Raw genomic sequence first — 26,145 nt, 5'->3', positions numbered from 1 at the left:
CCACAAACAGGTGAGAAATAAGTTGCTCTAAGGCAGCAATTCTCAACCTGTGGGTCGCGACCCCTTTTTAACAATGAAAATACATTGCGGCATTAGGAAGGTTGAGAATCACTGCTCTAAGGCCTTATAATGATGGCAACAACCTGGCTAGGCAGTAGGAATTTTTGGCTCCCTTATACTCTCACGGCACCACCGTTGTAAATGCAGTCCATCATTGACTGAAATGTTGTTACACAGAGAGTGGCTGTATTAGGGTGGAAAGTGTTGAAATTTAAATAAGGTGGCCAGTAATGGCCTCTCTAGGAGGATGGCTTAAGGACAGACCTGAAGGAGGTGAGGAGTGTGAACAATGGAGATATCTGGGCAGAGGAGCAGCCAATGCAAAGGCCCCATTTGGGGGTCTGGTGAGATCTAGGCGCTCACCGGAAGGCCCACATGGCTGGAGCAGAGTGAGGCAGCAGAGCATGGGAGGGGTGAGGTTAGAGAGGTGACAAGTGTGCAAACTCTTAGGATCCTGCGTAGGTTTGTCTTTTCTCAGATTCAGATGGGAAAACATTGCAGTGAGATCAATTTATTAAATTTTTAACAGCAACAAAAATAAGGAACCCAGTTCCCTTCCCTAGAGACCACCATGCACCATTCCAGTTTCTTGCTGGTCACCAGTTTTCTTGACATTACATTATTTGAATGAATTTTCTGGCTTACATTAGGTTGAATCACCTGAAATTGCCTCTTTGAGAGTCAAGAGTGGTTGAATATTGGCAATTTTATGAGGTTCAACATAATAACTTTCTTTTAGCAGCATGAGGAATTTGGCCAATTCTTTCTTGCCATAAGGGTTTATGTTTATTAACTCACCACTACCAAGTCAGGTGAGGACCTCCCTTCTTCTCCTATAGTTTACCCTTGTTTTTCGTGACAGGGCAACAGTATCTGTGACACTAATGTGGAACCTTCCTGCCCTCCTTGTAGCACCAAACCCAGGCTTGCTGTCTCTTCCTACTGGCACCTTACCTGGGGGATGATGCTAGTAGGTCAATCTTTGGCTTTTTGTACTTTGCACCACCAGTTTTGAAATCACAGTAGCTCCCCAGGGAAGGGCACCCCTGGGCTCTTGCTGAATGTTTGGCATGATTCACATGGTAGGGATGCTTTCTTGGTGGGCAGAACTTAAGGGCATTCTGGATCAGTAACTGAGTGGCGTAGTGAAAGAGCACCCAGCATAGAGTGGCCATGGGAGTGTCCGCTATGAGAAGAGGCTGAGGAGCCGTGGTCTGGATGTGGGAGAAAAGCCTTCAGTCCCTGCTGTTGGTCACCTGTGATGACCAGAGAGTTGTCTTTGTGGAAATGCCAGGGCATGAGGCCGGGTCCTGGAGCTGGGGGCTGGTGGGGGAATAAACTTAATGGAGATTTGGATTCAGGTTTGGGAGAGGTCAGTCAGGAAGTTAGGTCAGTCGGTGTGCCTTTGGCTGCAAACAAGAATAATGATAGCAGCAGCAGCAGCAAATAGGTGATTTATTACTTACTATAAACAGGTAATTTCTATCTCCTGTATGCTAGACACTGTGCTAGGCTCTTCATGTGAAGTGACTCATTTAAGCCTCCCAACAACCCTGTAAGATTAGAGGTAAGTACTCTTCTGATTACTTCTCCACCCCTTTTTTGAGACAGGGTCTTACTCTGTTGCCCTGGGTAGAGTGGCATGGTGTCATAGCTCATAGCAACTTTTCGGGCTCAAGTGATCCTCCTGCCTCAGCCTTCCGAGTAGCTGGGACTGCAGGTGCTTGCCACAATGCCCAGTTAGTTTTTCTAGTTTTAGTAGAGATGGAATCTGGCTCTTGCTCAGGCTGGTCTTGAACTCCTTAACTCAGGCGATCCACTGGTCTCAGCCTCCCAGAGAGCTAGGATTACCGGCTGGCCTTATCATCCCCCTTTTGCAAATGAAGGGGAAGGGGATCTCCTCTCTGCTTCTGAGCCCCCTTCCATGCCCAACCCCTTACAGAGGCTCAGTTTCCCTGAGGGAGGTTGTGTGAAAGGAAGGGATGCAGGTCCAGTGCCCACACCAAGTGGCTAGCATGGTCAAGGATTAACAGTCTGGCCTCCGCTATTCTCATATTAAATGTGGCTTATTAATTGAATACTTATTTATTATTTAATAATCCTGCACTTTCCGCCCAACAGTCTATGAAAGTGGCCATCCTTTTGGCAGACCGAAATGGCAAGTGGATACCTGTGGTTACGCTCACAGCCGCCGTGCAAAGCCAATGTGGTGTGATACAGAAGAGGGGCCGAGAACCTCAGCCAGTCTGAGTCCTGGCCCCCTCTTAGTCGCTCTGTCTAACCTTGGGCACTTAACCTAGCCTCGTGGTGTCTCAGTTTCTGTATCTGTAAGTGGGGCTGGTAATGGTACTGTCCTTCTAAGTTGTTGGGAGGTTTCAAACGCGTAAAGACACATGAAACACTTAGAACACTATAGCATCTGGCCCATAGCAAGGTTGCATCTTGGTATTCTTTGAATATTTTGTGCCAGTTTCTTCCTAGGGACTGTATGTTCCCTGTGGGCAGGGTCTGTGTGGTTCTTGTTTACCACAGTGTCCCAATGCCTGACTGAGAACTATTTTTTGTGTGTGTGTATGCATGAAAAGAAGGGTATTGAGCAGGTATGGTGGCTCACGCCTGTAATCCTAGCACTCTGGGAGGTTGAGGCGGGTGGACTGCTTGAGCTCAGGAGTTTAAGACCAGCCTGAGCAATAGCGAGACACTGTACCAAAAATAGAAAAACTAGCCGTCATTTTTGGCTGGTGTCTGTAGTCCCAGCTACTTGGGAGACTGAGGCAAGAGGATTGCTTGAGCCCCAGAGATTCAAGTTTCTGTAATCTATGATGCCATGGCACTCTACCCAAGGTGAAAGAGTGAGGGGAAAAAAAAAGAAGAGTGGTTCCTGGCTTGGTGCTTATAGCTCAAGCAGCTAAGGCACCAGCCACATACACCAGAGCTGGTGGGTTTGAATCTAGCCCGGGCCACCAAACAACAATGACAACTACAACAACAAAAAAATAGCCAGGCGTTGTGGCGGGTGCCTATAGTCCCAGCTACTTGGGAGACTGAGGCAAGAGAATCCCTTAAGGCCAGGAGTTGGAGGTTGTTGTGAGCTGTGATGCCATGGCACTCAACCCAGGGTGACAGCTTAAGGGTCTGTGTGAAAAAAAAAAAAATAGAGCCTTTTCTTTCTTTCTTTTTTTTTCTTCCTGGAGACAGAGTCTTACTCTGTCACCTGGACTTCAGTGCTGTAGCATTACAGCTCACAGCAATCTCAAATTCCTGGGCTCAAGCAATTCTCCTGCCCTAGCCTCCTGAGTAGCTGGGACTATTGGTCCCCACCCCCACGCCCAGCTAATTTTTCTATTTTTAGTAAAGATGAGGTTTCATTCTTGTTCAGGGTGGTCTCGAACTCCTGAGCTAAGGTGATCCACTGTCTGGGCCTCCCAGAGTGCTGGAATTACAAGGCGTGAGCCACTATGCCCAGCCATAAGAGCATTTCTTGATTTTTTTTTCCCCCCATGAGCTATCCAGAATTTCAACTCTGTGATCATGAACTGATTACTCCCTATTTGGAAGATACAAGTGTGGACCTGACTGAAGGCAGCACGTGTGACTGCAGCTGATAGTTATTGAGCACGTTTGTGGGCCAGAGCTCCGTATTCATCATAAAGGCCTCAACTGACTCTTCACCTTCACCCTATTTTACAGATGAGGAAACTGATGCCAGTGGGGGCATCTGCCTTTGCTCACAAGAAAAGATGGTAATAGTTCCTACTGAGAGGGTGCCCATGAGGCTTAGGAGAGAGAATTTCTGCAAAGTGCAGTGTGCATAGTGAGCATTCTGCTGTTAAAATTAGGCAAACCCATTCAGTTGTGCTTACAGAGCTGGCTGGAGTAGTCTGGTGATGAAGTTTAATTATTAAGCTTTCCATTGCCTCTTTGAGCTAGCACCCATCTGCATAGGCAAAGAAGCCCACCTTTGGATTGTGCGGTTGTGAATGAAGCAGCCAGGTGCACACTCAGGGCAGGAGATGCTGTGGGCATAGATCCAGCCTTGGCTCGGTCAGTGAACAGGTGGCCCATTCCTGAATCCGAAGTAACAGGCCAGCCGCCTTTGTTACCTTTGAGCTTTCTCTTAAGCCCATTCAGATTTTTCATACCACGTGTCGGATGAGTAAGGAGTCCTTTTCTTTCCCTCCCCAAAGGGACCGTTGGCAAAACAGACCTCTTTGGGAACGTGCCTTTTCACGAAGACCAGCCATCTCTTGGGGAACTCCAGTAGCTAGCGTGTTCTTGTGGCTGTTGAATAAGTTGCTGTTAGAAGCTGGCACGGCAGGTTCCTGTTTCCGCATTCCAAATACCCACAGCGCACTGGGGGGAGGCACCACCCAAGGCTGGCCTGGAGAGTTCAGGCAGGTGGCCTTTGCCTTGGGGAGACCTGAGATAGGAGCCCACCTGGGGCTAATCTGGGTCTCACCTGCCTGGTTTGTGATCAGGGCTGTGTTCAGGGGGCATCTTTTAGGTGAGTGATATTTATTTGGTAGTGACTTTTAGAGAAAGTTAATAATATATTTCTTCTTTTCGGGAATGAGACTGTGGCTTTTTTTTTTTTTTTTGTCCTGTTCCATGAAATGTTTACCTGTCTGCTCCTAACTGTGAAGAAAGAGTGGGTGGAGTGTTGAGGGAGTGAGAAGAAATGGAGGACATTTCTCCCAAGAGAAGGAATCGGTGACTCTTCAGTTGAGCTCCTCCTGGCTGCAAACTTCTGTGCCAGGGCTGGGGGCATCCTGGCCTGGTGTGGAAGGACTGTGTGGTCTCTGGTGAGTCCTGTTCCTTGTGTGGGCCTCAGTTTCCTTTTCTTATGAAGTGGGAAATAGCAGCAGTACCCAGTGAGTCTCACATGTACAGTGTTCAGAGCCTGAGCATGGAGTGGAGCTCAAATACCTGAGCTCAGTCCCCAGCACCTCGCATTCCCTGTCTGACCTTATCTCTGACTTCTTATTCACCTGCTCGCTGTATTCTGGCTACATTGGCCTCTTGACATTTCTTCTTTAGAGCCTGTGCTCTATTTCCTCTGCCTGGAACACTTTCCCAGTATCCCCAAAGCTGCCTCCGGCTCTGCTCCGATGTCACCTTCTCAATGAGGTCTCTCTACTTATTAAGTAGCAGCACTTTCTCCATCTGTCTAGCCCTTTACTCTTCTTTATTTTTCTTCCTGCCATTTATTTCCACTTGACATATTTGTTTATTATCTGCTTTCCAGCTGTAGGCTCCATGGAAGCATAAGCACATTTTTGTCCATCCTTTAGAATAGTTCTTGGCACATGGCAGGTACAAGCTAAATTATTTTATTTGTGATATTAGGTGCATCATTGTCTCAGGACTGTGGCCAGCCCCATCTGAGGTTTGAGGAGGATGTCAGCTATACAGAAACCTGTAGCAGTATGTGAGGTGGCACGCATACATGCTTCCCTTCCCAGTCACTCAGCAGTTCTCTGGGGCCTGCCTGTAGCATCAGGCCTCTGGCTTCCTGTCCCTCAGTCTCTTTAGCCTATGGAGCCCAGGTTCTAGTAGTGACTGTCTGAGCAGCCTGGGTGCATGTGGCATATGGGACAGAAGACCTTGGCTCAAGTAAACACAGAGGACATCAGGTTAATTCAGGTGGAGAAAGCTTTTGAAGATGCCACCTATATACACACACATCCCACGAAGGCCCTGCTTGGCATTCCTGCAGGGAGAGGCCAGGGAATGCTTGAGTAGGAATTAACTGGCCAGACATAGTTTGTCCATCTCCCCCACTTTAATAGGCAATAATTCTTGTTCTGGGGCTGAACAAGTTTTAATTAAATGATGAGCTCAAAGAGTCTGACTGTGTAATAGCTGACACGTCCATATCCGTTTTCTAGCTTCTGGTGTCAGCATTTGATTCTGTAAAAATATCCTGGGCAGGGCTTCCCCCAGCTCTGTGGACTGAGGTCATCGGCCCTCTTGGATTTCTCTGAGCAGCATGAGGCACTGAGGCGCTGGAGCGCTGATGCTTCCTGCTGCTCTAGCACGGGGCATTGCACATCGGGGCCTGCTATTTTAAGAATGTGCAAAGTGTTAGAGGGACTGTTCCTACAACTTTTTTTTTTTTTGAGACAGGGTCTTGCTCTGTTGCCCCAGGCTAGAGTTCAGTGGTGTAGTTATAGCTCACTGTAGCCACAAACTCCTGGGCTTAAACGATCCTCCTGCCTCAGCCTCCTAAGTAGCTCGGACTACAGGCACATACCACCACACCTGGCTCATTTTTCTTATTATTTGAGATGGGGTCTCTATGTTGCCCAGCCTGCTCTTGAACTCCTGGCCTTAAACATTCTCCTACGTCAGCCTCCCAAAGTGCTGGAGTTACAGGCCACTGTGCCCAGCTGGTCCTACAACATTTAACTGTGTCCTTTGAGCTCCAAGTATAGTAGTCTGGGGTTAAGTTGAGGATTTTCCTGGAAGGCCATTTTGTATAATGCTTGAGCCCTAGCACTGCCGGGGGTACCCAGCCCCACCCCCACCCCTTTTTTTTTTAGACAGAGTCTCACTCAGTTGCCCTGGGGTTGAGGGCCGTGGCGTCATATCTCACAGCAACCTCAAACTCTTGGACTCAAGAGATCCTCTTGTTTCAGCCTTCTGAGTAGCTGGGACTATAGGTGTCCACCTCAATGCTTCCAGCCTTTTTTCTTTTCTGCTACACTTTGGAAGAATAAGAGCTGTCTTTGGCTACACATTAAAGACAAAAACACTGGTGGCTCATGCCTGTAATCCTAGCACTCTGGGAGGCTGAGGTGAGAAGATAGCTTGAGCTCAAAACTTTAAGACCAGCCTGAGTAAGAGCAAGACCCAGTCTGTACTAAAAATAGAAAAACTAACCAGTTGTGGTACTACAAAACAAAGCACTAAGGAAAGCTGATGTCCAAAAAAGAAAGTTCCATGCATAGTTTTCAAGATATCTGACACCACAGATAAGCAAGATAGGCCTCAAATAATTGCATTTGGTCCACAGTTTGCAGGTTGGACACCCCTGGCTAATCTCTGGGCACAATACTTGTCTTCTTTGGGCCTCAGTTTCTTTAACTGGAAAATAGGGATAATTCATAGTACCCACATTAAATGAGAAGTTAAAATAAGATGAGGTGACTCAGTGCTGTGTCTAGTGCATAGAAAGCACTAGATTATTTCTATGAATTGATTCCTAGCCTCTTTTTAATATTTTCAGTCTGTCCCTTTTTTGTGGGATTCTTCTCTCTTTCCCCTATCTCTGCTCCACCTCTGGGTCAGCCTCCTCCCACAGTCCTTCACCCATGGCGACAGTCAAGTACTATATGTATCTTTCCACATTTTTCTCCACGATTATATAATTTTTATAGGGGAAAATATCCTATGGGGATAATATTACCCTAATTTTCTTGCATTTCACTTTGTTCACATAGTGGTGTTGTGTAGAAATGTCTCTCTGTGTCCTTGGGTAGTGCTTAAATTTGCTCTTTTAAATGGCTGAATAACACACAGTGCTGTGGGTGTACCATAATTTGTTTGGGCAGGGCATCACTGATGTGTATTCCCTTTGTTTTTCTCGGTATTTTTCCTAAATTATTGTTTCTATTGATAGCCTTCTTTAATTAGGTTGTAGGTGTTCAACCTGCTCAGCCACCTTGTTAACTTAAGTTCTAGGCCATTGAGATTAAATATGAAGTAGTATTAGTACAATGATGCCTCTAGTACAGATAGGAAATATATTTTCTGGGAGTTCTCACCAGGTCCAGCACAGTATTGAACCATCTACTTTAAATGCTTATTAATTATAAAAAATGATTAATAGAGTCATCATCAGTTGTTTTTAATGAGTATTTATTAAGAAATAGAGAAAGGAAAGGTCTGTGTTTTTTCATATTTAACAATCTTTGTTGGAAGTCTGAATGTGCAAGAGACTTTTGTTGGGATTTACAATCGATTTCTTTTTTAGGTGGCACTTTTAGTTAGGGAATGTGTTTGTCTTTATGAAACTCCTACAGTATTATACCCAGAGAGGGTTTGTTCAATTTGCCTATTGCTGCACAATAAGCCACCCCCTATCTTAAGGCCTTAAATGACAACATTTGTTATTGCTCATGAATCTGTGGTTGACTGAGCTCAGCTGGATGGCTCTTCTGCTGGTCTTGCTCAGTGTCTTATATAGCTGCAGTTGGGGCAGGTGGGACTGGACCACTCATGATGGTTTTATTCAAATGGCACCTGGAGGATGGCTAAGCCTCTATCCTCCGTAGCCTCATGACCTCTCCTTCTATGTGGGCTTGTTAACTAGTAGTTGGATTTAATAACATGGCATCCCAGGCTTTTTGAGCCTCCTTAAGGTGTAGTTCTAGAGCTGACCTTGTATCACTTATACCTCATTCAGTTGGTTAAAGTGTGTCTTAGAGTCAGCCCAGATTCAGTGTGGGAGGGACAATGTAAGACTTGAGTTCCAGGAGATATAGCCCAGTGGAGGCCATCTTTGGCTACTGGCTACCACAGGGTTTGTTTTCTCAGGTGAGGGGAAGTGAGTTCAGCAGGTTGAGGCAAGGTGTGGCTCAGCATCTCTCTAGTACCCCAGGCTGCTAGTTATCAGTTGCTCCTCCTCCAGTAATACACAGGAGGAAGAAAAGCTCTAAGGAAAAGTGTTGCGTGACCCAAGATGCGAACGAGCAGCAGCTTTGCTGTAGGTGTAAACTCGCTCTTGTAATTAATTATTAAGTCAAGAAACAGACTATACACCGTGGGATGGCATATAGCAAAGTTCTTTATTCCAAGTTTAAGTTTTATACTCTTCCAGTCACGTACACACCTAATCCATTATCTATTAGCTGAATTTTAACTTGAAAGGAAATATTTATCATATCAATGTAACCACTTGTGTAGTAAATCTCTTCCTCTAAACAGTGACTAGTTCCCCTCCCCCCCCCAGCAGGGCACAAAGATGAAAACAGCTATAGGGGAACAGAGTTAATAGAAGAATATCTTCAAGCATTCACTCAGTTTACTCAGTATGAAGTAATGACTGTGACCTTCCTTCAGGGCAGAGCACCTATAGACCTCTGACAATATGTTGTTAACATATGTCAACCCTCTGGCCCGTATCTCTGAGGAAGGGCCGCATGCCCTTGGATCTCAGGCTTCACGGGGTGTACTGCTTCAGAGAAAAGGCCTAAGGAATTTTTACAATTCCAAAAAAGCCTAACTCTGTGAGTAACCCAGGGGGTTCCAAGCCTCTTAAGCCTCTGGAAGAAAAGCATGTCATTTTAAACTCACACTGAATTTACTTTGTGTGCTTGATGTAGGATAATGTTTATTTCTAAATATTATCCTACAAAAAGAGACAGCATCTCTGTCAGGAAACAGAAGCCTTTCCTGAAATCCTCAGTGGACTTCTGCTTGTGTCTCTTTGGCTAGAGCTTGTGACAGAATCATCCTTGTTGCAAGGAAGTCTGGGAGAAAGGAGGCCTGCTGTTCTGGCTTGAGATGCCATGTATTGAACCATTTGGCTATATTGCTTTAATTTTATTTATTTCAGGAAACATTTCTTACAGAATTGAATATATAAATGACACCCTTTCATATGTGTTCATTACCACTCTGAGCCTAGGGCCAACAGGAACAAAGAAGAGAATGGACATGTGGGGCAGACATCTACGTACGTATAGTCTGTTTAGACAGCCAACCACAGAAGTGGTGGGTAAATGGAGACAGCGTGCATTCCTTTATCAGCTACGCAAAACCTCTGTAAGTTGACCACCCAAGCAACTATAAGAAACTGGTCAACTTACAGAGGTGGTCGACATAAGGAACTAGGCCCTCTGTACTGATCAGTACATGTGGTGCATGTCCGGTCTATGAAAATTAGGTCAACTTAAGGAGGTGGTATTCTCCTTATCTTTGCGGAGCTTATATTGTAAAAGGGGAGATAGATAGTAAGCAAACCAGTTTATAGTAAGTCAGAAAGAAGTAAGAGGTGTGAAGAAAAATAGAGGAGGATGCATGGGATAAGAGGAAGCATGTGGTGCTGCTGCTTTACGTGTGGTGCTCAGGGAAGGCCATTCTGCTGAAGTGACATTTGGACAGAAGTGAAGGAGGGGGGAGTGAGGGAGCCATGCCGGTATCTGGGGGAACAGTATTTGGGCCAGGGGGAAGGACCAGCACAAAGACGTTGAGGTGAGAGGAGGACTTGTTCTTGGAGGACTTCAGAGTGGTTGGCAGGGACTGGGATGTAAGTGAAGGAAAGAGAGCAGAAGGGTGGGTGGGGGCAGACCGTGAGGGGCCTTATGGGCTACAGGGAGGACTTCTGGCTTTACCGAGAGTGAGATGGAGCCATAGGAGGGTTCTGAGCAGGAAGAGGACATGAAGGGACCATTAGCACCTGGCGGTGAAAGTCATCATGAGCCTCTTCTCAGAGTCACCTTATGTTTGAAATCACCTCTAGATACCTTTAAAAAAAGGTATCATTGCTTTAACTCCTATTAACTCTTGACCACTCTGGTTTGGTCTATATCTGCCACTACCTACCTCCTCCTCTCCTTTCACTGGATTATTTTAAAGCTAAATAGATAAATATCTGTAAAAGATAAGAATAAAGATGTTATGACAAGACTGTTGTCTTGATTAAAATAATTACTTACGCCATCCAGTCAGTGTTAACATTTTAAATTTTGTCATAACATTTAGGTCTTCTCATAAATATTGGTTTATGGGCAGCGCCTGTGGCTCAAGGAGTAGGGCGCCGGTCCGATATGCCAGAGGTGGTGGGTTCAAACCCAGCCCCGGCCCAAAACCACAAAAAAAAACAAAACAAAAATAAATAAATAAATAAATATTGGTTTATATGAATCGGGACCCAACAGGGGCTGTCTTTGGAGTTGGTTCATGTGCTTGTTAAGTCTCACTTAGTCTATGCTCTTCCCCTGTCCCCTTTCGTTTTTTTTCTCGTACAGTTTAGTTGCTAGGCAAAGCCATGTCATTTGTCCTGTGTATGATCGGGTCTAGATCTAACTGATTTTATCTTTGTTGCAGTATTTAACTTGTTCCCCTATCCCTGTTTTTCTTTTAAATGGGTAGTTGGATTTAGAGACTAGGTTGAGATGTACTTACACACACACACACACACACACACACTTTTTCTTTTTGACAGGGAAGGGAAGACATTCTCCTAGGTGTTGGTGTATGTCTCTTAGGAGATGTGTAAAGCATGTGGTTCCTTGTGTTCTGTGATGAACAGTGGCCATGGGTGACTATTGCTTAGATCCATTATTTCATTTGGGGTTTGCAAAAACCATGATATTGTAATTCTGCCTACCTCTTCATTTATTAGCTGGACTATTCCTCTAAAGAGACGCTTCCCCTCATCTATTATTCAGTTGTCCTGAGGGTACTGACACTTTTGAACTTTTGTTTACATTAGAAATGAGTATTAAGCAATTGGGCCGGTGGTTTCTGATCTGGTGATTTTTCTTTCAGTGACTGAAATCTGTTGTCTTTGTTTTGTGTTCATTCATTTAGCATTGACTGGTTTCTGTTACTGCTCGCACCCTGCCCTGGACCTGGGAATCAACCTCTGACTTGGTCCCAGTCACTCACTGTGTGGGCACGGCTGCTTCAGGCCTTACCTTTGACTAGGTGGGGCCTGTGCTTGTTTGTCAGTCAGAGTAACCAGGGAGAGAAGACTCTAGATTGTTGACATTACCATTTTCGTATTCCCCCCCCTCCATGTATTGTCTAACCTTACAGCCTTTGGAGAGTTCCTGCTTCAGGCCAGGGGATTACCCCTTTATGCTTAGGGCTAGAGGTTTTTGAGTGGTTGGATTTCTTCTGATCTGACACTCCATTCCTAGACAAAAGAACAAAAAGGGCTCTGCTCCATTAGAGAGGCTAGTTCTTCTAGTAGCCTGGTCAGGGGCAAGCTTTGACCCCAGCGTCTGTTGTCTGGGTCATAAATTCTTTAGAGCAGTAGCACACCGAAATCATTCAGATGCTTTGGAATCAGTCACTCGTTACGTTGCAGGACATCTAAGGGCCTTCTTTGCTTCTAGAGATTGTAGTACATTTATTCCTTTCATGGGGGAGAAGATTTATTGTGTAATGATGTGCAGTTCATTAATTCATTTAATTGTTGAGTTATTCAGCAAATATTTACTGGACATCACACATGTTTCAGGTGCTGGAGACAGAGCACGTCTTCCTGGAGTTATTGAGGGACTCAGACAATAAAGAAGTAAACAAATTGATAAGATAATTCTAGATGGGGATGAATAATGCCATGAAGTCATCAAAGCAGAATGGTGAGAGAAACACATCTGGGAATGGGGAGGGACTGTGGGAAGCTAGCCAACTGAGGGGCTGAGCTTTCCTAGCCTGGTGACATCAGCTGAGACCAAAATGGTACGAAGGTGTCAACCTTGTGAAAGATCTGAGGAAGAGCTTTCCTGGCAGAAGGAACAGCAAGTGCTGAGGTTCTGAGGCAGGAATGAGTTTGGTATGTCAAGGAACATCAAAATAGCCGGACCAGTGGGAGCATTGTAGGATGAGGTTGAAGACCGGGCAAGGGGGAATGCCCAGTAAAGAGTCTGGATTTGATTCTGAGTGTCACCTCTCTTGTTCCCTTTGGCTGCTTTGAGGAGCATAGATTGAAGAGGTGAGAGTGGAAGTGGGGCCATGAGGATGGCAGCCTCTGCCAGGGTGAAGAGAGAGAGGAAGTGCCCAATGAGAGTGGTGGCCTTAGTGCTTCAGAGGAGTGTGTGACCCAATAGAACTTGCCAAGGGATTGGTCCGTGTGGGTGTTGAATAGGGTGAAAGTTTCTCTAGGTCATTACGGTAGAAATAATAACCCTAGGCCCCTCTTATATGCGCTGAGATGTTCTGGTATTATCCACATATGTCTCATTACAGTAGACCTTTATTTCCCATTTCACAGATGAGAAAACAGACCCAGAGAAGTGAAGCCTTTGATCCTTGTCACCTGGTTGGGGCTGGGCTTAGAACCTGGGTAGCCTGACTCATTGTCTGACCCTGCTCCCCATTTTGCCCTCATTCCAACCATGGCTGTTAATTCATGATGTTGACACAGGCCATGCTGTGCCCAGGAGGAGCTGGATGTCAGTGTCCTGTGTTTGAGAAGTCAGGAGGAGATTAGGTCCATCCACATTGGTGGCCTATCTGCCATCCACACTAACCTAGATCCTGACACGCCTTTTATTACAGGGCAGAAAATAGGGACTTTTGATCTGACCCAAAAGTAACATTACACGTGGCCCAGATAAGGTGTATATAGTCCCTGGACTTTGAGCTCCTGAGGCTGCTTAACTATTGGGCGGAAACTCTTCTTACCCATCAAATCCTTCTTAACACCTCTTTCTGCATTCCACAGTAAAGGAAGCTAACCTCCCACAGGGTGTGTGCCACATGTGATACTTTGGCCAGGCAAATGGCTTTATTTGATGTCCTCTAAGAGAGCTGTGGCTCTCTCTTCGCCTGCATGTGGCTCCTGTGAATTTGGTCCTGTTTCTGCTCACCATTCGTCCCTTAGCGGCACCTACAGAAACTGATCATTTCCTGTTTCTGCTTACATTTAGGCCTCATGGCAAGGATTTTATATCGATCAATTTATTTATTTTTTATTGTTGGGGATTCATTGAGGGTACAATAAGCCAGGCGATCAATTTTTTTAAACTCTGTTTTAAAAAATTTTTACTGATGGCCAAGGTGGGTGGATTGCCTGAGTTCAGTAGTTTGAGACCACTTTGAGCAGGAGCAAGACCCCATCTTTACTAAAAATAGAAAAACTAGCTGGGTGTTGTGGTATGAGCCTATAGTCCCAGCTACTAGGAAGGCTGAGGCAGGAGGATTGCTTAAATCCAGGAATTTGAGATTCCTTTGAGCTAGGCTGATGTCATGGCATTTTTTTTTTCTTTCTTTTTTTTTTTTTTGTAGAGACAGAGTCTCACTTTATGGCCCTCGGTAGAGTGCCATAGCCTCACACAGCTCACAGCAACCTCCAACTCCTGGGCTTAAGCGATTCTCTTGCCTCAGCCTCCCAAGTAGATGGGACTACAGGCGCCCGCCACAACGCCCGGCTATTTTTTGGTTGCAGTTTGGCTGGGGCCGGGTTTGAACCCGCCACCCTCGGTATATGGGGCCAGCACCCTACCGACTGAGCCACAGGCGCCGCCCGATGTCATGGCATTTTAGTCTTGGGCAATAGAATGAGACTCTTATTTCCAAAAAAAAAAAAGAAAGAAAAAAGAAAATGCATTTAATACACCTAACCTACTAAATGTCTTAGCTTAGCCTAGCCTACCTTAAATATGCTCAGAACACTTATAGTAGGCTATAGTTGGGCAAAATCATCTAACACAAAGCTTATTTTATAATTAAGCATTGAATATCTCATGTACTGTGTGTGTGTGTATGCGTGTGTAGATAGATAGCCCAGGAAAGGATCAAAATTTAAAGTACAAAATGAATCATCTCTAAGTCAGGGACTGTCTATACTCATGTTAGCTTTTTTTTTTGAGAGATGGGGCTCTGTTGCCTTAGTTGGAGTGCATGATCACAGCTCACTGCCTGCCTCAGCCTCCCAATTAGCTATTACTATAGACATCCTGACCCCTCCCAGGGCCAGGCCTTGCTATGTGTTAGCTATTTTTGTTACACCTAGAGAGTATGTCTGTGTGTACAGCTGTGTGTTTTACAGACATACTCTCTAGGTATATTGTCCTGCAGATTGTACTTCTTGTTAATAGTCTGTCTTGGAGATCCTCCCTTGACAGTGGGTCAAGGTCTACCAGACCTTGGGGCCAAATGTGGCCTTCTGGATTCTTGAGTGCAGCCTTTCGACTGAATCTAAATTTTACAGAACACATTTTTTTTTTTTTTTTTTGTAGAGACAGAGTCTCACTTTATGGCCCTCGGTAGAGTGCCGTGGCATCACACAGCTCACAGCAACCTCCAACTCCTGGGCTTAAGCGATTCTCTTGCCTCAGTCTCCCGAGTAGCTGGGATTACAGGCGCCCGCCACAACGCCCGGCTTTTTTTTTTTTTTTTTTTTGGTTGCAGTTTGGCCGGGGCTGGGTCCGAACCCGCCACCCTCGGCATATGGGGCCGGCGCCCTACTCACTGAGCCACAGGCGCCGCCAGAACACATTTTTTTTAATAAAGGGATTTGTTCTGTGAAGTTTGGATTTGGTGATGGGCCACACTTGGGGATCTGGAAAGGCACAGGTGGCCTTGAGGCACAGGTTCCCCACCCGTGGATGACATTCTTTTTTAATGACTGTGTTGCTTTTCTATCAGTTCCCTGCTTTTGAACATACTGGTTGTTCCCACATTTCATTATCATAACTCTGAATATCTCATACACAAAAACCTTTGTTCGTGCCTTAGATTTTTCTTAGAACAATTGGAGTTGCAGTTAATGAAACAGCGTATATTTTCAAAGACTTGTGATATTTATTGCTAACTTAAACTCTGGAAAGGTCCTGTGTACCCAGTCCCGTTAGCCTGAGCAGGAGTTCTGATTTTCCTAATCCTCTCCAACATTGGTCTCAGAGTACTTGTTAATCTTTGCTACTTTGGTAACCAAAAGGCAGTTAGTAATTTTCATTTTTTTGATTTCTGATGAAATTTATTGCACTTTTATGTTCATTAACCATATGTATTTCTTTGTTAATTATTTTTTCTATGGGTTATCTTTATTTCTTAATGATTTGTAGAAGATTTTTATGTATTGGAGCTATGAATCATTTTGTTGTGCGTTACAAATTTCTATTCCTAAGTTGTTTACCTTTTTTTAATTTTTTAAAAATTCTTTATTAAATCGTAACTGTGTACGTTAATGCCTTTATGTGGTACAATGTGCTGACTTGATATACAATGTGGAATGCTTACATCTAACTGATTAAAGTTGTTTACCTTTAAAAAAAATTTTTTTTTGAGACGAGTCTCTATGTTGCCCTTGGTAGAGTGCCATGGTGTCACAGCACACAGCAACCTCAAATTCTTGGGCTTAAGTGATTCTCTTGCCTCAGCCTCCCGAGTGGCTGGGACTACAGGCGCCTGCCACAATTCCTGGCAACTTTTTTTTTTTTTCTGCAGTTGTCATTGTTGTTTGGCAGGCCTGGGTTGGGTTTGAACCCAACAGCCCCAGTGTGTGTGGCTGGCGCCCTAGCTGCTGAGCTATAGGCGCTGAGCCTACCTTTAAAAATTTTTTTGTTCTTAAACATACTGAGAATTTTAAATTTTTACGTGGTTAGAGCTATTTTTTAGTCGGTTTTTGTTTGTTTGTTTTATTTATGCTTTAGTTTTTAATTTAGGAATAGGTAACTATAATATTTTCTTTCTAGTTATCTTATGACTTTTATTTTTCACATCCAGCATCTAAAATTTATTTTGGCATTGGATATGTGGAAAAAGATGTAACTCCCCCCACCCTAGCACTTAGCCAGTTGTTCCTGTGCCACTGACTGAATAATTCATTCTTACTAATATGAAAATCTTAGTGTGACACAGGCCATGGTCTAAGTGTTTTGATGTTTACCTTTCAATGCCCTATTATAAGCTAACTGAAGAAGGTTGACAATATTCTCATTCATAATGAGGAGACTGTGAAGTGCAAAGAGATCACATGATGTTACTTGTTTGACATTGTGCTGCTTTGGTGAGATTAAACCTGGCTTGGAATAGTGTGGATTTTTTTAATAACCAGGCTCTTTATCCATAATACATCTTCAGCAGCTTTTCCTGTAGTTTCTTGGCAAATCTTCCCTTTGTCCACTAGTAATAGTCATTTTTATTGTTCCTTTGTTGAGGTTCTGTGTTTTAGACCCATAGTCCTTGCTCTGGGCAGGACTTCCATGACGGTGTTAAAGGCCAGTGGAGGTTGTTGGCAGGTTTGGATCTCAGGTTTTATCCTACGGGGCTCCCCTCCATGGGGACCTGGTTAGTCAGGGACTAGGATTTTTCTGAATTTCCTTAAGAAATCAATTGTGGCAATTTTATAAATGACTCATCTGTCCCATAGTTGGGCCAAACCAGGGAAGAAGCTGACATTAAGGATGACAACTTGAGTACAAGCAGCAGTGGGCAATGTTTTGAGGCCATTAATTAATATGGGAGAGGGAAAGCCTGGGAATGGGGAGCTTGGCAAAGAGCTACTACAGTGAGCCAAAACATGAAGAAGGCAGCCTCAGGGCTGGCTGCTGGACCTGTGGAGCTGGTTGCCTGCCTGCACATCATGGTGGCTGGAGTCAGACTTCCAGCTTCATATCCCAGCTTTCTCTTTTTCTGGCCCAGTAGCCTTGGACAAGTAACTTAATCTCCCTGTGCCTCAGTTTCATCTTCCATAAAATGGAGTAGTGATAGCACTTACCAGGTTTTTGTGAGGATTAAATTAGTGGATTCATGTAGAGTGGTTGGCCCATAGTGAACATTCAAATAAATGTTAGTCATTGTGATAAAGGTCCCAGGAGGTGAGCTTAGAGTCTCTGTGGGCATATTAACACTTGGGTTTTTCCCTGACAACCTGCAGGGTAAACCAGACATGGTTCCCTTGCTCTTGGAGCTGACCTTCTAGAAGAGAGGTGGACACTATACAAAACAGGTAAGTCAGATAATGTTAAGCAGTGAGATGTGTTGTGAAGGGCTGGAGGGTAACCTCTGTGGTAGCAGAGTAGCCTCTGGAGAAGTGACCTTTGAGTCAATACCTGAAGGATGACAAAGCCAGCCACAGAAAAGTCTGGGAAGGCATATCCCAGACAGAACCACAAATGGAAAGGCACTGAGGCTAGAGCTTGCGAAGCACGTTCTGAGTGCCAGGAGGCCAGTGTAGCAGGAGATAGGGAGGTAAGGGGAGCATGGCAGGGGATATCGTCAGAGAAGGAGCCAGGTGTGATGTTCTCACCTAGGTTCTTTTGGTTGAAAATAACAGAAACCCCAGGCTGGGCGTGTGGCTCACCCCTGGAAGGCCTAGGCGGGAGGATTGCCTGAGCACCCTGGAAGGCCTAGGCGGGAGGATTGCCTGAGCTCAGAAGTTCAAGACCAGCCTGAGCAAAGCAAGAGCCCTGTCTCTAAAAAAACTAGCTGGGCATTGTGGTGGGTGGCTGTAGTCCTAGCTGCTTGGGAGGCGGAGACAGGAGGATTGCTTGAGCCCAAGGGTTTGAGTTGCTACGAGCTATGATGTCATACCACTCAACCTCAGGGTGACTGAGTGAGACTCTGTCTCACAAACAAACAAACAAACAAAACCCTAGAAACTCATATCAGGCCCTCCCAAGCCTGAAAGCATTTTGAAGCTCTTTGCTTCAAGAAGCATTTTGCCTCTTCAAACCTAGAACAAGCAGTCTTCTAATGTCAGAATCAGTAGGCCCAGGGGCCAGATGATTTTTCTCTCTCCATCTTCCATCTCTGCCTCTTCTTTCTCTCTGCTTCTTTACCTCTGTGGATTTTTCCAGGCATTTGGCTGTCCCATAGCTTCTTCCTTTATGGGAGCTTGAGACTCGACTCAACTCTCTGCCTACCAGGACCAGGGATCTGATTGGCCCAGCTTTGGCCAGATGGCTGCCTCTCTTCCAGTGAGCTGTGGCTAGACAGTAAGCACAGCCATCTCATCTGGGCCCGTATACATGCACAGTTCTTATTAAAGGGGACCTCTAGGAAACCTGGCAGACCCACTTCCCTGCTCTCTTGGCCCGGAGTATCATCTTATATATGAAGCAACATCATGTTGTGATTAAGAACATGGGCCACTTGGCCTAGATCCAAAGCTCTGCCTCTCACTACTTGTGTGATCTTGGGCTCATCATTTTATCTCTCATGACCTCAATTTCTTTACCTGTAAAATGAGGTAAAGAAACATTCCTACTTTAGGAAGTGGTTAAAAGAATTAACTAAAGTTATGGAAAAGACTCAGTCTGAGGCTGATTCATGGTAAGCACTCAGGAAGTATTAGTTATCAGCGTCATCATCATTGTCATCCTTATTTTTCCTTCCTGAGGCCAGATAGTCCTCTGCAGTTCAAGATAGGATTTGGGAATAACAAGTCTGGGATTAATCCCAGCCCCACTACTAATTAGCTCTGTAACCCTGGCCAAGTGAGAAATTTCTCTCAGAGCTTTGATTTCTTCATCTGCATGGTAGTGAGAACGACGAGTTGACAGGGCTTGATCATTGGATGTATGTTGCTATCTGAGATTTGGGGTAACTTTGGAAATTCACAAGTTCCCAGGTGCCCGGGCTCAGTGTACCCCTGCCTCTTGGTCACACCCCACAAGTATGAGCTGATGATGGGGTACCAAGGTTTGTGAGGTCCCTTCTGTACATAGCATGGCACTTGTTTCCTGTAAGCATGTCTGCTGTCCCCTAGACTGTGAGCTCTCCTAGAGCATGACCCAGGTCTGATCCATTGTCCGCAGTCACTTGGCATGCAGTGCTTTTCCTTCTCTCATCACAGACAGATCTGAAAAACAGCTTTTGAGGGATGCTTGTATCTATTCCTCAGGTAGTGATTGTTAAATCTGCTGTGAATCTCCATCACCTGGGAATCTTGTGAACAGTTGGGATTCTCTGGCTTAGCTCCTAGGTTTTTGCAGGTGTAGGGGGTGATCATCTGCTGGTTTGGCTCAAACCATTCACCATTATTTTGGGTTTTCCTTTTGGGAACAGTTTTTCTACCATTCATCCATCCATTTACTAAGACTGCTGCGTGCAAGGTATTATTTACTCTAGCCACTGGGGAGATGGCAGGGACTTAGACAAACAGGAAGCCCTTGAAATTGGAATAAAGTCTGTACATTAGACAACAGTATTTCATGATTTTCACTATTTGATTTTGATAATTGTACTGTGATTGAGAGAATATCATTATTTTTAGGAAATACCCACTGATTTCTTTAGGGGTTAAAAACAAGAACAAATTAATGGGAAAATGGAAGCAAAACAGTGTTCGCTGAACGAATGCAAAAATGACTAAAATGTTTATCTTTTTCCTTAAGTTTTAGGGGAATTGTCATGAAGACTCAACCACAATGTAATGCCTTGTTGTACAGAATAGGGTTCTGTTTAAGGAAATTATGTCCGAAGTTGTGGTAGTTCACAATTGAAATCCTAGCCTCTCTGGGAGAAACTGATGCTTGTATGCATAGCTTTGAGTGTAAAGATCTAACCATTTTATTTATTTATTTATTTATTTTTGAGGCAGAATCTCACTCTGTCACCCTCAGTAGAGTGCCAGAGCATCATCATAGCTCATAGCAACCGCAAACTCTTGGGCTCAAGTAATCCTCATGCTTCAGCCTCCTGAGAAGCTGGGACTACAGGTGCCTGCCACAATGCCTAGCTAGCTTTTCTTTTTTCTTTTCTATTTTAAGTAGAGATGGGGGGGGGGAGGGCGTCTCTTGCTCGCTCAGGCTGGTCTCAAACTCCTGAGATGAAACAATCCTTTACCTCCCAGAGTGTTAGGATTATAGGCGTGAGCCACCACACCCGGCCAGATTCTAAACAGTTTAGTTGGTAGGATAATTATAGGTTATTTTCATTTTCTTCTTTATACTTTATGTATTTTTCACATTTTCTATGAAGAGCTTTTAGAAACAGAAGGGGGAAAAAGCTAAAAAAAGCTCCACCATTGCGTGATGTGCTACTCCATGTGTTTTATATGTTTTGGGTATAGACTCACCTTAAAAGCAGGTATGGGATATTCAGGGCATTCCTCCTCTTCCTGCCACAGTGATTCGTTCAGGGTAGCTGGGACTACAGGTGCCCGCCACAACGCCCGGCTAATTTTAGAGATAGGGTCTTGCTCTAGCTCAGGCCAGTCTTGAACTCCTAAACTCAGGGAATTCACCTTTCTCAGCCTCCCAGACCCCTAGGATCACAGATGTGAGCCACCACGTCTAGCCTCTCATGAACTATTGAAAACTATCTTTTTTAACCCAAATAGTTGGAGGTTTATCAAATTTCTTTCTGTTGATTTTTCAATTTAATTCCATAATGGTTTGGTAACATATTTTGTTATGATTTCACTCATTTAAATTTTTTACCTTTTATTTTGAAATAATTTTAGTCTCACAAGAAGTTGCAAAAATACTACAGATGGGACAATTGGATGTCTACATGCAAGAGAATGAAGTTGGACCCTTTCCTCACACCATACATGAAAATTATCCAAAGTGGTTCATAGAACTAAAGGCAAGAGCTAAAACTATAAAATTCTTAAGAAAAAACATATCTTTTTGACCTTGTGCTAGGCAGTGGTTTCTTAAATATGATACCAAAAGCATAAACAACAGAAGAAAAATAAGGTATATTGGACTTCATTATTAAAAACTTTTTTTTTTTTTTTTTTTTTGACCGGGGCTGGGTTTGAACCCGCCACCTCTGGCATATGGGACCGGCGCCCTACTCCTTGAGCCACAGGCACTGCCCCCATTATTAAAAACTTATGTGACACAGAGGTGCTGTCAAGAATATAAAAAGACAACCTATAGAATGGGAGAAGATATTTGCAAATCCTCTCTCATAAAGGAATTACATACAGAATGTATAAATAACTCTTAACACTTGACACTATAGAAATAACTCAAAAAAGATACTTGAATGGCATAAGTGCCTGAAAATAGGCCTATCATTACTCATTAGAATAATCTAATCAAAACCAACTAGGAAGGCTATAATTTAAAAAGGTGGGCAGTAACAGGTCTTGGCAAGGATGTGGAGAAATTAGAACCCTCATACATGACTGATGTGATTGTAAAATGGGTTAGCCACTCTGGGAAATAGTTTGGTAGTTCCTCAAAAAGTTACACATAGAGTTCCCATATGATCCAGCAATTCTATTCCTAAGGGAAATAGTAACATTTGTCCACACAGTGATTTATACATGAATGTTCATAGCAGCATTATTTGTAATACCTCAGAAATGAAAACAACCCACAACCCATGATGGACTAACGTAACATGGTAGATATACACCATGGTCTGTTACTCTGCCGTAGAAAGGAATGAAGTACTGATATACTACGACAGGGGTGAACTTTAAAAACACTTGAATGAAAGAAGCCAGACACAAAAGACCCCGTGTTGTATGAGTCCATTTATGTGAAATGTTAAGAGTAAGCAAATCCATGGAGACATTAAGTAGATTAGTGTTTGCCTGAAACTGGAATGCTGTGAGTGGGGACTGGAAAGTGATTGGTAAGGGTACAGAATTTATCTTGGGGCTGGTGACAATATTCTAAGCTTAGGCTGTGAAGATGGTTATACGACTTTGTAAATATACTAAAACTCACTGAATTATACACTTTTTTTTTTTTTTTTTTGGAGACAGAGTCTCACTATATCGCCTTTGGTAGAGTGCTGTGCTGTCACAGTCCACACAGCAACCTCAAACTCTTGTGCTTAAGGGATTCTCTTGCCTCAGCCTCCTGAGTAGCTGGGACTACAGGCGCCCGCCACAAAGCCCAGTTATTTTTTCGTTGCAGTTGTCATTGTTTAGCTGGCCCAGGTCAAGTTTGAACCCGCCAGCTTTGGTGCATGTGGCCAGAGCTGTAACCTCTGTGCCGAGCCTGAATTATATACTTTTAAAGGGTGAATTTCATTCATTTGTATTTGATGCGATTGCGGGTATGTTTGAATTAACATCTGACAAATGTTATGCTGTTTGGTTTCTGTATATCTCTACCTATCTTCCTCCTTTATTAATTAACTTATTTCTCATAAGTCCTTTCCTTCCTTCCTTTCCTTCCTCCCTCCCTCCCTTCTTTCTTCCTTATTCTTTAGTGGTCAGCTAATGCTTGATTAGAGGCTTTGCTGAAACACCTTGAGCTAAAAAGCCTTCTACTTTTGGCAATTGATCTGTGTGTGGGTTAGGGAATATTTTCAAAGTTGAAGTAGTTCATAAATTGTCCCCAGCTATTACTTTCTGCCTACCATCTGGGTGTCTCTCTTGCACACTCTCAAGGCCTCATGTTCAGCCAGGGATGTGTGAATAAGAGAGGGTCCTCTCTAGTCTCTGTAGCTTGGGTGCAACCTTGCGCATATGTACATTTTTCCAGACTTGCAGGGACACATGGGAGTTTACCAAGACTGTCTTATTCCTTAGATCCCCCTGTTAAATTCTGGCTAGTCTGCATGTCTGTTGATAGCTTCAACTAGATCGTAGTCACCATCTAGCCATGACAATGGTCTCCCCCAGTCTTCCTCATTTGTTTGCCACTATGATTGCTACTCTTTCAACTTTGAGCAATGTGGGGTTTTTCCTTCCTCTGCCCCAAGTCGAGTCAGCCCCATTCAGCAGCAGAGTTTCCATGCCGTGGTCTGTTTTGCTCAAATTGTTAGAGCTGGTTCCTGTGATGGGATCAACCTCCAGTTAACATACTACACACTCCAACTGTTCCTACTTCAAGTTCAACAGGTTTTTTTTTTTTTTTCTGTTTGTTTTTTGAGACAGGGTCTCACTAAGTCGCCCCCAGTAGAGTGCAATGACATCATAGCTCAAGCAAACTCAAACTCTTGGGCATCAGCGATTCTCTTGCCTCTGCCTCCCAAGTAGCTGGTACTACAAGCGCCTGCCGCAACTCCCGCCTACTTTTTGTTGCAGTTGTCATTGTTATTTAGCAGGCCCGGGTTGGGTTTGAACTCGCCAGCCTCAGTGTATGTGGCTGGCACCATAAGCACTGTGGTACGGGTGCCGAGCCCAACAGTTTTGTTTTTTTTTAATAAATGCTTTTCAGGTAGTTATTTGTCTTTGATTGATTTCTAAACTCCTCAAATGGTTGTGTTTGATAATTTCATCTAGTTTTGTTGTTGATTGTGAGGGAAAGAATTTTCTGAGCTCCTCGCTTCCCCATTCCAGAGGTCTGGTTGGCAGTTTTGACTCTAGATTTTCTCTTTAACTTAAAACATTCCCAGAAGTCTTTCCAAATTTAAAATATGTAATCCTAACTACATGTTCTAGCCATTGGGAAACTTTTAAAATTATTATTTGCTTGTTTTTAACATTTTACTTTTTAAATACAGGTATATGGAAATAGAACATATATTATCCAGGGACCAATCTCATTTCATTTATGTTTTGACTTTGCCTGCTTCTCTGCCCATTATTTTGAAGCAAGTATCATACTTGTACCCTTTTGCTGTATTTCACAATATGTGGTTCTGAAAGAAGTTCTCTTTTTAAAAACCACAATACAGTGTTTATAGCTAAAGCATGTAAGAGTAATTCCTTAATATTATCAAGCAGACTTGAAGAACCTTGAAAAATATAACGCTTACTTGAGTGAAATCACGCTGTCTGGTGTGAGGCCTGGGCATCAACATATATTAAACGCCTACGTAATTGTGATAGGTAGCCAAAGTTGGGAAAGTTGAGAACAATTGAGTTAAACTTCTTTTTTTCCTTTTCTAATTTTTTTTTTTTTTTGAGACAGTCTCAACCTGTCACCCTGCGTAGAGTGCTGTGACGTCATAGCTCACAGCAACCTCTAACCTCAAACTCGGGCCCAAGCAATCCTCTTGCCTCAGTTTTTCTATTCCCAATAGAGATGAGGTCTCGATTTTGCTCAGGCTGGTCTCGAACTGCTGAGCTCAGGCAATCCACCTGCCTCAGCCTCCCAGAGTGTTAGGATTACAGGCGTGAGCCACTGTGCCCCGCCCCTTTTAAAAATATTATTGTTCATTTGTCACTTAAATGCATTAGGGAAAGTTGATCTCATGGATAAAGAGAGTAGAATGATGGTTACCAGAGGCTGAGAAAGGTAGAAGGGAGGGGCAAGAAAGTGAGGATGGTTAATGCGTGCAAAAATGTAGATCGAATGAACAATATTTGATAGCACAACAATGACTATGATCAACAATAAGTTAGGGCATACTTTAAAATGACTCAAAGAGTGGGATTGTAATGTTCCCAGCACAAAGAAATGATAAATGCTTGTGGTGACAGGCACCCCAGCCACCCTAATTTGATTAATTTACGTTGTGTGCCTATATCAAAAACCACACGTACCCTGTAAAGATATTCAGCTACTATGTACCCACATTAATTAAAAATAAAAAAATTTCATTAGGGTTAGTGTATTGTCATAGAAAAAATTCTTTTTTGGGAAATTTGAGATTTTTTTTTTTCCTAACATAGAATCAGTTTTTATGGCTATTCCATAGATATTTTATAGAGAATGAGTCTCATCTGTTTTCTGGAAGAGAGTTTTATATAAACTTTTACAACCAACTTGCTAGTTTGTGTTATTCAAATTCTAGCGTTATTTTTGGTCAACTTGATCTGTTACTCTCCTGAAATGAAATATATGAGATTTGCTTCCCACAGTAATTATGAGTTTGTCAGTTCTACTTATATTTCTAATAGTTTTTTTCTTCATAACTTTTTGCCATGAAATGTTGAAGAAGAGAACAACAGACTGTCTTCTACCCACCTCCCTACCCCCCACCCCCAGTTCCTGCATTTCTGAATCTTTAATTGTTTTCAGAATGTTTTTTGATGTCAGTGTCATCAAATGTGTTGGGTGACATTAAATGCCTTGTCAGTCCTTCTGTTACAGGCCTGGTCTCTCAAAGCTCATGTCAGGGACCTAGCCTTTGGTATATCTGGTTACTGCTACCTCTTTGCCCACCTCAAGTGCCTGTCCCTTTTCTGCTCTTTGTGCCAGGCACTTTGGGGAAGCCTATGCATTTGAATCAGCAGCCTGGGATTGAAAACCTCATTTGCATACGGCCCGAGTGTGTGTTGGGCTCAGTTCTCCACCCCTTCTATTAGTACCATTTGGTCTAGACACTGATAGAATCCCCCTACTACCCTGCTGTGTGATCCACAGCTTACTGTTTTTTTCTGAAATAAGTGCTAATTGGTTTTTAATTCCACTTGGATTTTAATGCTGCCCACTACAGCCTTGGTCCAGAAACACTGATCTGTTTGAAGAAGTGTTCCTTAGGAAGTGGAGTCAGTATTGCAGGGAGCTGGCAAGCTGTGTCCTTCCCAGCTTGCCACAGTGGCCTTGGGCCACTAGGAGACTCATGTGCTCCCTGCCTCTCGGGCTCAGTGAGGGA

The 26,145-nt window shown here is 43.7% G+C and overlaps 1 protein-coding gene across 6 annotated transcripts in view; it reads left to right on the top strand.

Annotated features, from left to right (window-relative positions):
• Positions 1-26,145, top strand: part of SIPA1L3 (signal induced proliferation associated 1 like 3) — a 243,193-nt gene that overhangs the window by 12,845 nt on the left and 204,203 nt on the right. Inside the window, exon 2 of one of the 6 annotated variants that reach the window (XM_053604654.1) lies at positions 4,704-4,862. The exons of the other annotated variants lie outside the window; for them this stretch is intronic. The gene's annotated coding sequence lies outside the window, so the exon portion shown is untranslated. The remainder of the gene's footprint in view (positions 1-4,703; positions 4,863-26,145) is intronic. 6 annotated transcript variants of the gene reach the window in all.

Source organism: Nycticebus coucang, chromosome 10 (assembly GCF_027406575.1).
Source record: "Nycticebus coucang isolate mNycCou1 chromosome 10, mNycCou1.pri, whole genome shotgun sequence".
In the NCBI taxonomy this organism is placed as follows: Eukaryota; Metazoa; Chordata; class Mammalia; order Primates; family Lorisidae; genus Nycticebus; species Nycticebus coucang.
Note: the sequence above shows the minus strand (reverse complement) of the source record. Positions and strands in the feature narration are given on the sequence as shown.